The following is a 9,730-nucleotide window of genomic DNA, read 5'->3' as shown; positions in this document are numbered from 1 at the left end:
AGAAGCAGGCTCCCTGCAGAGCAAGGAGCCCCATGTGGTACTGGATCCCAGTACCTTGGGATCATGACCTGAACCAAAGTTGGATGCTCAACCAATGGAGCCACCTAGGTGTCCCAACATAATTACTATTTTTAAAAGATTTTATTTTTAAGTTCTCCACACTTAACATGGAACTCGAACCTACAATCCCAAGATCAAGAGTTGTATGCTCTACTGACTGAGCTAGCCAGGTGCCCCAAGGAAGCATTATTAAATGCTGAATTTCAGTTCTCAGTGATGGGCTTGAATGTAGCCTTACATAATGCTTTTTTTTTTTTTTTTTTTTACAGACAGACAGAAATCACAACTAGGCAGAGAGAGAGGAGGAAGCAGGCTCCCCGCAGAGCAGAGAGCCCAATGCAGGGCTCGATCCCAGGACACTGGGATCATGACCTGAGCCAAAGGCAGAGGCTTACACAACGCTTTTTAAATTATACTTGAACTTTAATCTGTCTGTGGAAAGCTATCCATGTTGTATTTTTTATTTTTAAAAAGGATTTACTTGTATATTTTAGAGAGAGAGTGCAAGTGTGAGTGGGGGAAGGAGTAGAGGGAGAGAATCTCAAGCAGACTTTCCGCTGAGCCCGGGGCTCAATATCCCAACCTATGAGATCATGACCAGAGCTGAAATCACCAGTTGGGCACTTAACCGACTGAGGCGCCCAGATGCCCCAAGCTATCCTTGCTTTAAAGCACTGTGTGTGTGTGCATGTATGTATACCTTATTTTTATCTTGGATGGAGTTTACTGTATGTGATTATAAGGCATTATGTCACTTTCAGCTATTTTTAAAGACAATCAATTATATGTACTATTCTTCTTCAAGAAGTTAAATCCGTCTATATACAACAGACCCAGATATTCAGCTTAGGGGTAAGAGATAAGACGTTTCACAACACTAACAAAATGGGAGGACTCTTGCTTATCAAACTTTTCTGCTATTCTAGCCCTAGTGAGGTCTTTAAGGGCCATATTCCCAGCCTTAGTGCCGTGTGGTATATACAGTGTCTTACATGGTAGAAGTGCACCATGCTAAGTAATACTTTATTTTCTTTTTACTTTTGGATTATCATGACTCTGTGGAGCCTGGTAAGACCCACTTCAGAGTTCTGTCCTCCAAAACAGAAAATAGTTAATTTGTGTTAGAGGTAGTTTGTTATAGCAACCATAGGAAACTAATATAGTTCAGATTCTTGTCTCATTCCAGGCACTGATTATCAATTCTGGAGAGACAAATCAAAGATGGAGTGGGGACTTAATTTTGGAATTCAGGCAGCTGAACTGCCTGGGATTGTATAGGAAGGGTCATTCGTTACAGATCTTAGTTTAGAACAAGGCCAGGGAGATGAGCATAAGGGATGTGCTCTGACAGATGATGGCATGATCTCTGAGAGCACAGAAGGTATACCAGCTAGCTGGCTAGGTCATAGGACCAGGCCCATCCTGAGCACCCAAAATTTGGGAGGAAAAGAAAAGAGCCAGGTACCCAAGAAATGGACAGAAGTGTTTCAGATGGAAGATTGGTATCTCTAGGCAGGCAGATACAGGAAGTTGGTACATAATGTTGCTGAGATGCTGTTGAGCATAAAGTAACAGAACACTTTCGAAACCATACTGACTTTTAGAAGAGCCAGGAATTTCTCTCTGGGTTGGCTTCCACGTTGCTCTTAGGGTATATAAAACCCTGTAGGAAGAGGGCAGCTAGAAGAGAGTCATCAATGATAGGGTGTTGGCCAGAACGGGAAAAGAGGGAGGGCCAGGAAATGTGAGGAGGCAGTGTCAGTCCAATTGTAAGTTAGTTTCGCTGATAGCTTACTAGAGGGTAAAAGTCACAAATTTCTGTATTCACACCTCTTGACCATTCAGAGGTCTTGTCCAGGGACTTAATGAGCAGCAAGTCTCCAGGTAGTCCTCTCTTCCCTTCCCCCACTGTCTTGCTAGTATGAGTCTACTCTTATCTAGTCTAGTTGTCTTCATCTCTTCTTCAGATTCATGTGTCATTCATTCAACAACCATTTTATTCATTCATTAAACATAATCGTGAGACTGTTTTCCAAAGATATTTCTTTGGTGAAGACCCTAGAATGAAATACATACTAGTTAATGTAAAATTAAAAGCCTTTCTCTCCCCCCCGCCACCCCCCGTCTCCTTGCCAGTTGGCTACTAAAACCCTTTGGTCTGGCCCAAATTGTCTACTTCCCAGCAGCCTTCAAAAACCATCACATAAAATCCTTTTTGTACCTCTGGTTGCTTTGCTCTGGCAAAGCTCACAGAGACCTCTGAAGTCTTCAGTTACATCCTACATATATCAGCAAAATATATGCTATCCAAATACAGCTGGAGCTTAAAAACAAAATAAATCAGGGCGACAGGTTGTGGGGTAGGTGGAAGGTTAAGATTAAGACCAAGGCTTCTTAACTGTCTCTGTGTGCTATTGCTACTGCCAGATTATCTAGACAAAACAGCATTACCCTTGAGATATGCTAATTCCTTCCCACGATGCAATTCAGCTTCAGCGTTCTTTTATTTAATTTGGACCTTTAGCTTGCCAGAACATCAACCCTTGGCCTACTCATCCCATGCTTCAACATCCAATCAACTTTCTCTTAAAGACAAACAGGAAAAATACCACACTAGAACTACCTTTTAAAAGTTATATAAGTAATATATGAACATAGACTTATAAATAATCTAAAAAATATCAAATTATATAGAGCAAAAACTGTAGCTCTTGTATATGGTCCTCCCCCAATTATTTTCCTTCCCAGAAGGAATCATTATTAACAATATAGTATAGGGGTGCCTGGCTGGCTCAGCTGGTAGAACATGTGATTCTTGATCTGAGGGTCATGAGTTTGAGCCCCACATTGGGTGTGGAGCCTACTCAAAAAAAAAAAAAAAAAGGAGTATAGTGTATGTCTTGCCAGATCTTTTGCTACATTTTTACATGGAAGTGTATGAATATAGCTTAAAACCTTCTTTAATAAAAACTTGTATCTTCTTTTTAAACAAATAGTGCTAGGAAAATTGAATAACTATATGCAAAATAGTTGGACTCTTAACCTTATATCATATATAAAAATTTACTCAAAGTGGATTGAAGACCTAAATGTAAGATCTAAAATTATAAAACTTTTAGGAGAAAACATAAGGGAAAATCTTTATGACACTGGATTTGGCAATGATTTCTTGGATATGACACCAAAAGCACAGGCAATAAAAGAAAAATAGATAAATTGGACTTCATCAAAGTTAAAAATTTTGTGCATCAAAGGACAATGTCAAGAGAGTGAAAAGATACCCCACAGAATGGAAGAAAATATTTACAAATCACACATTTGGTAAGGAATTAATATCCAGAATATGTAAAGACCTCTTACAACTACACAATGAAAAACCCAAACAACCCAATTAAAAAATGGACAAAGAAATTGACATTTCTCCAAACAAGATATACAAATGGTCAATAAGCACAAGATACGCAACATCACCAGTCATGAGGGAAATGCAAACAAATGAGATACTATTTTATACTCATTAGAATGGCTATTATTTTAAAAAAGGAAAATAACAACTGCTGTGAAGATGTAGAAAAACCAGACTCCTTGTGCATTATTGGTAGGAAAGTGACCTGGTGTAGCTGCTATTGAAGACAGTGTAATGGACCCTCAAAAAGCTAAACATAGAATTACCGTATGAACAGCAATTCCACTTCTAGGTATAGGCTCGAAAGAACTGAAAGCAGGTACTCAGGCAGACACTTGTACACTAGTGTTCACAGCAGCATTACTCACCATAGCCAAAGGAGGAAACAACGCAAATGTTCACCAATAAATGAATGGTTAAGCAAAATGCAGTATATACACACAATGGAATATTTTTCAGCCTTAAGAGCAAATAGAATTCTGATACATGCTATAACATGGATGAATCTTGGAAACATGCTAAGTGAAATAATGCAAAAGGATAAATATTATATGATTCTACTTACATGCTTTACTTTTTTTTTTTAAATATTTTATCTGTTTATTTGAGAGAGAGCAAGAGTGAGAGAGATCACAGAGGGAGAGGGAGAAGCAGACTCTCTGCTGAGCAAGGGCCTGACTCAAGGCTCAATCCCAGGACCCTGGGATCATGACCTGCACTGAAGGCAGATGCTTAGCCAACTGAGCCACGCAGGCCACTATATGCTGTATTTAGTAGAGGCAAATTTATAGAAACAGAAAATAGAATAGAGACTACCAGGAGCTGAAGGGAGGGGAAATGGGGAATTATCATTTAATGAGTTTCTGTTTGGGATGCTGAAAAAGTTCTGGAAATGGATAGTGATGATGGCTGCACATGTGAATGTACTCACTGCTACTTAAAAATGATTAAAATGGGGGCACAGGGGTGGCTCAGTCAGTTAAGTGTCTGCCTTTGGCTCAGGTCATGATCCTGGGATAGAGCAGGGAGGCTGCTCCTCCCTCTCCTTCTATCCCTCCTCCCCCACTCATGCTCTTTCTCTCAGATAAATAAATAAAATCCTTATAAAATGATTAAAATGGTAAATTACATATATTTTTCCATAATGAAAAACAGGTTGTACTTTGATTTTTCAATGAATGTATGTATCAGTAGTATTTCAATTTCAGTAAACACATAGCCACTTCAATCTTTTAAAAGTAATGTTTAAAGTTTTGTAATAGAAATTTTAAACACATTCTTAAGTAAAGAAAATGGTATATTGATTCCTACCCATCACCCAGCTTCAACAGTTATCAGCACATGGTCAGTTTCATTTCTTCTATTCTTCCTCTCCACCACTTCTTTCTCCCATCTGCTCCATGTTATTTTGAAACAAATTTCAGAAGTCATAACATTTAAATTATGAATGTTTAAGTATGAGTTTCTATAAGGACTCTTTCCTGAAAAATAGAGGCACAATGCCATTATCATACCTAAAGTATTGAATAATAATATCTTAATATCACCAAATACACAGTCAGTGTTCAGATATCCCTGATTGTCTCATAATATTAACATTTGGTTGGCTTAAATGAAGAATCTATACAAGTTCTATGCATTGTAATTAATTATACTATGTCTTCTAACTCTGTTTTAACCTGTGGCTTCTCCTTCACTCTTCTTTTAAATTTATTAGTTGGAGAAACTTGGTTGTTGATCACATGGAATTTTCCACATTATGGATTTTGCTAATTTTATCCTCATAGTGTCATTTAACATGTTTCTTGTAAATTGGTAGATGGATCTAGAGGCTTGGTCAGCTCTTTTTCTTCTTAAAATAGCCTTTACAGGTGGTGTCAGGTACTTCCTGCGTGCACCATTTAGGAGATAATGTCTGGCTGTCTTTTTTCTTTTTTAAATAATCAATTAATTTTTTATTATATTATGTTAGTCACCCTACAGTACATCATTAGTTTTTGATGTAGTGCTCCATGATTCATTGTTTGCATATAATACTCAGTGTTCCATGCAATACATGCCCTCCTTAATACCCATCACCAGGCTAACCCATACCCCCCACCCCCGAAATCCTCAGTTTGTTTCCCAGAGTCCATAGTCTCTCATGGTTCATCTCCTCTTTTGATTCCCCCCCCCTTCATTTTTCCCTTCATTCTCCAATGTCCTCTGTGCTATGCTTTAGGTTCCACAAATAAGTGAAACTCTATGATAATTCACTTTCTCTGCTTGGCTTATTTCACTTAGTATAATCTCCTCCAGTCCCATCCAGGTTGATGCAAAAGTTGAGTATTCATCCTTTCTGATGGCTGAGAAATATTCCATTGTATATATAGATCACATCTTTTTTACCCATTCTCGTGTTGAAGGGCATCTCAGCTCTTTTCACAGTTTGGCTATTTGTGGACATTGCTGCTATGAACATTGAGGTGCATATGGCACTTCTTTTCACTACATCTGTATCTTTGGGGTAAACACACAGTAGTGCAATTATTAGAACTCATACAGCAATTCAGTAATGTGGCAGGATACAAAATCAATGCACAGAAATCAGTTGCTTTCTTATACACTAACAATGAAACTGTAGAAAGAGAAATTAGAGAATTGATTCCATTTACAATAGCACCAAAAACCATAAGATAACTTGGAATAAACCTAACCAAAGAGGTAAAGGATCTATACTCTAGGAACTACAAAGCACTCATGAAAGAAATCAAAGAAGACACAAAAAGATGGAAAAACATTCCATGCTCTTGGATCGGAAGAATAAACATTGGCTGTCTTTTTTCTGATATTAAAATTGATCAGTGAGGTCAGCCTGATTTATCTATTATAGAGTTCCCCATCAACATTTTTTTAAAAGATTTTATTTATTTATTTGACAGACAGAGATCACAAGCAAGCAGAGAGGGAGAAAGAAACAGAGAGAGAGAGGAGGAAGTAGGCTCCCCACTGGGCAGAGAGCCTGATGCAGGGCTTGATCCCAGGACCCTGGGATCATGACCTGAGCTGAAGGCAGAGGCTTTAACCCACTGAACCACCCAGGTGCCTCCCACCACCATCAGCTTTTTACTTGATGATTTTAGCAGTCACTGATGATTATTTCTGAGCTCTGCTATTCTTTAGGATTGAAGTACAGCGATAATCTTTTTCTATTATTTTTTATTCATTTAGTAGCTGGAATTATTCTACAAAGAAGAACTTTCCAATAGCATCTATTTTTGTCACCTTATGTCATGGTTAGGACAGAAAAGACAGAATAAATAGTTGATTCTTTCTCTTTATTTACAGGTTTCAGAATAATGAATTATATATAATTTAAACCATCAGGAAATGAATACCAAGTGATTTATTCTGTAAATTAAGAGTGAGTGATGTGTCTTTAAGGAAATCTGAGTGATTTTCTATCTTTGAAAGAAGTCTGGACTAGGTGATTTCTAAGATCCTTTTGAACTCTTATAGCCCATAATTTTTCTTCCTCATGTAAAACATTTATGCCTTAATTCTCAATTTCAAAAAGAATTAGTTAATATAGTCCAGTGATCTTTAGAGAGTAGATATTCCTTTAACATGTAGCATAATTTGCCAAATAATTTGCAATCATTTTGTGGGTTTGTATCAAAGTACTAGATAGTTACCAGATTTTTTTTTTTTTTTCAAGAGGGAGAGAGAGAGAGAGGGGCGAGAGGAGGGATAGAAGGGGGAAAGGGAGAGAGAGAGAATCTTAAGCAAGCTCCATGCTCAGCACCAAGTCTGACTGGGGTTCAATGTCATGAACCTGAGATCATGACCCTGAGACCATGACCTGAGCTGAAATCAAGAGTCAGATGCTTAACTGACTGAACCACCCAGGTGCCCCTACCAGTTATTTTTTGAGAGGACTACTTCACTATCTTCTCAATATTTTTTTAAAAGATTTTATTTATTTATTTGAGAGAGAGAAGAGAGAGCATGAGCAGGGGGGTTGGGGGATAAGGGGAGGAGGAGAAGCAGACTCCCCACTGAGCAGGGAACCTGATGCAGGGCTCGATCCCAGGACCCTGGGATCACGACCTGAACCAAAGGCAGACGCTCAACCAACTGAGCCACCAACATGCCCTTCTTCTCAAAATTTTATATAAAAAATTTTAAGCTAAATTTAGAGTGCGGGGAACTACTCTTGACTTTTTATCCTGATTCACTGATTTTTACCATTTTCTATACTTTTTAATATTCTCTTTCTTATTCTATCTGTAGATACTCACACATACACATGCAGAGCATATGTGTAGAGTTATCTATATTCATGGACATCTATCATCTGTACACACATACACACAGACATATTACACATTTTTTCTAAACCATTTGAGAGTAGGTTACATGTTACATGCATCATGCCCCTTAATTTTTCTATGTGTATTTCTTAAGAGCAAGATGATGGATGCTCTGTATACAAATACTGAATCATTATGCTATACACCTGAAGCTAATATAATGTTATATGTCAATTATACAATCATGAAAATAGATTCTCTTATATAATCAGAGTTTATTTACCAATTTCAGGAAATTTAACTCTGATAAAATGTTTCTATTCAATCTACAGTCCTCATTCCAATTTCATCAGTTGTCCTAGTAAGGTCTTTATAGAATTTTCTCCCTCGAATACAGGATCCAGTCCAAAATTGCACATTGAATTTAGTTGTTGTGTCTCGTAGCCTGTTATAATGTAGAACATTTCCTTAGCCCTTTTTTGTCTGTTACAACATTGACAGTTTTGAGAAATACAGGTTAACCTCACCCTTTTTCACTGCCATAATCATATACATTGTTCAGTTCTCATCTGTAAGTCACTAATTACTGATTTAAGCAAAAGATGAATTTAATCAAAAAGGTATTGGGGAGCTCCTAGAATTTCAAATAATCTCAATAAAAATATTTTACTTTGGATATGTAACTCAAACAATATTGTTTATAAGAAAAAAATTATAAATGATACTTTATTAAGGACTTAATAATGTGCTGGACACTGTCCTTATCACATTACATGTATTGTCTTATCTAAAACACAGCTTTATTAGGCAAGTACTCTCTCAAATACTCTTAATTCCCATTTTAATAATGAGACAATTGTGGATTATAAATGTTAAGTGCGTTGCCCATGATACACAATTCATTAGGGGCAAGGAGTTCAAAGTGAAGTTTTATCTGACACTAAAGTCCACCCTTTTTCTGTTCCACACTTTTAAATGGCAGCATAACTTGAAAACTTTTCTATAAGATATTTGCTCAAAAATAAACGATTTGTGATAATCTGAATAATTAAGTATTGCTTCAGTTGAAATATGTAATAAGAGATGGATGCTGAAAAACATATCCACTATAGTAGCTTTCTTCACCTTTAAAAATATTTCACAGTCACAACCTAATGCGGAAGGAGCTGACCAGAAAATCCTCAGCGTGCACATCAAAGTGTACCCACTTGGGGGCACCCACAATGCAGCGTTTCTGCCTGTTTTCCTGCCCAGAAGCTTCAAGCCCTGCAGAGCTTGGAGTTGAGCCAGCTGATGAATTTCGTCTGCTCTCCAGGACTCAGCCAGCCAGATCTGATGTCTCAAGAAATAGCCGCCTTTATCTCCAAGTTTGGAGATATCTTACTTACCATGTTGCCTGCACAATAAACGATTATGTGCTATTGAAAACATTAATAATTAGGGTACTTGCTATAGGCCAAATGTGCCAGATTGGTTAATAAGATTTAATAACCAAGAACTAAAAATAATTTGCTGATTAAAAATTATATATTTGGGGCACCTGGGTGACTCAGCGGGTTAAGCCTCTGTCTTGGGCTCAGGTCATGATCTCAGGGTCCTGGAATTGAGCCCTGCATTGGGCTCTCTGCTCTGCAGGGAGCCTGCTTCTCCCCACCCCACCCCGCCCCACCCCCCTCAGTCTGCCTCTCTGGCTACTTGTGATCTCTGTCTGTCAAATAAATAAAATCTTTAAAAAATTTTTTGTCTAAAAAAGTTTTTTAAAAAACTAATTTGTTTTTATAATTTTAAAAAAAATATTTGTCTAAAAAAGTTTTTGGATTATTGCTATGCCAAAATTAGGAACATAATAATTAACGAGCAGGGGTAAAAAATGTGCCACAAAAATCAAACTAAGTATTTTAACTTGATCTCGCATGTGTACTCACCTAGGGCGGGCTCTCTGATATGGGTATGACTGGTGATCTCTAGAGCA

General features: G+C 37.6%; 1 long non-coding RNA gene across 1 annotated transcript in view; it reads left to right on the top strand.

The window, feature by feature from the left end:
- Positions 1–9,488, top strand: part of LOC308339379 — a 19,695-nt gene extending 10,207 nt beyond the window's left edge. The window contains exon 5 of the long non-coding RNA XR_013966503.1: positions 8,903–9,488. This is a non-coding gene — a long non-coding RNA (uncharacterized lncRNA). The remainder of the gene's footprint in view (positions 1–8,902) is intronic.
- The last annotated feature ends 242 nt before the right edge of the window (positions 9,489–9,730 follow it).

This window comes from Martes martes (genome assembly GCF_963455335.1).
Source record: "Martes martes genome assembly, chromosome: 3".
NCBI classification, from domain to species: Eukaryota; Metazoa; Chordata; class Mammalia; order Carnivora; family Mustelidae; genus Martes; species Martes martes.
Note: the sequence above shows the minus strand (reverse complement) of the source record. Positions and strands in the feature narration are given on the sequence as shown.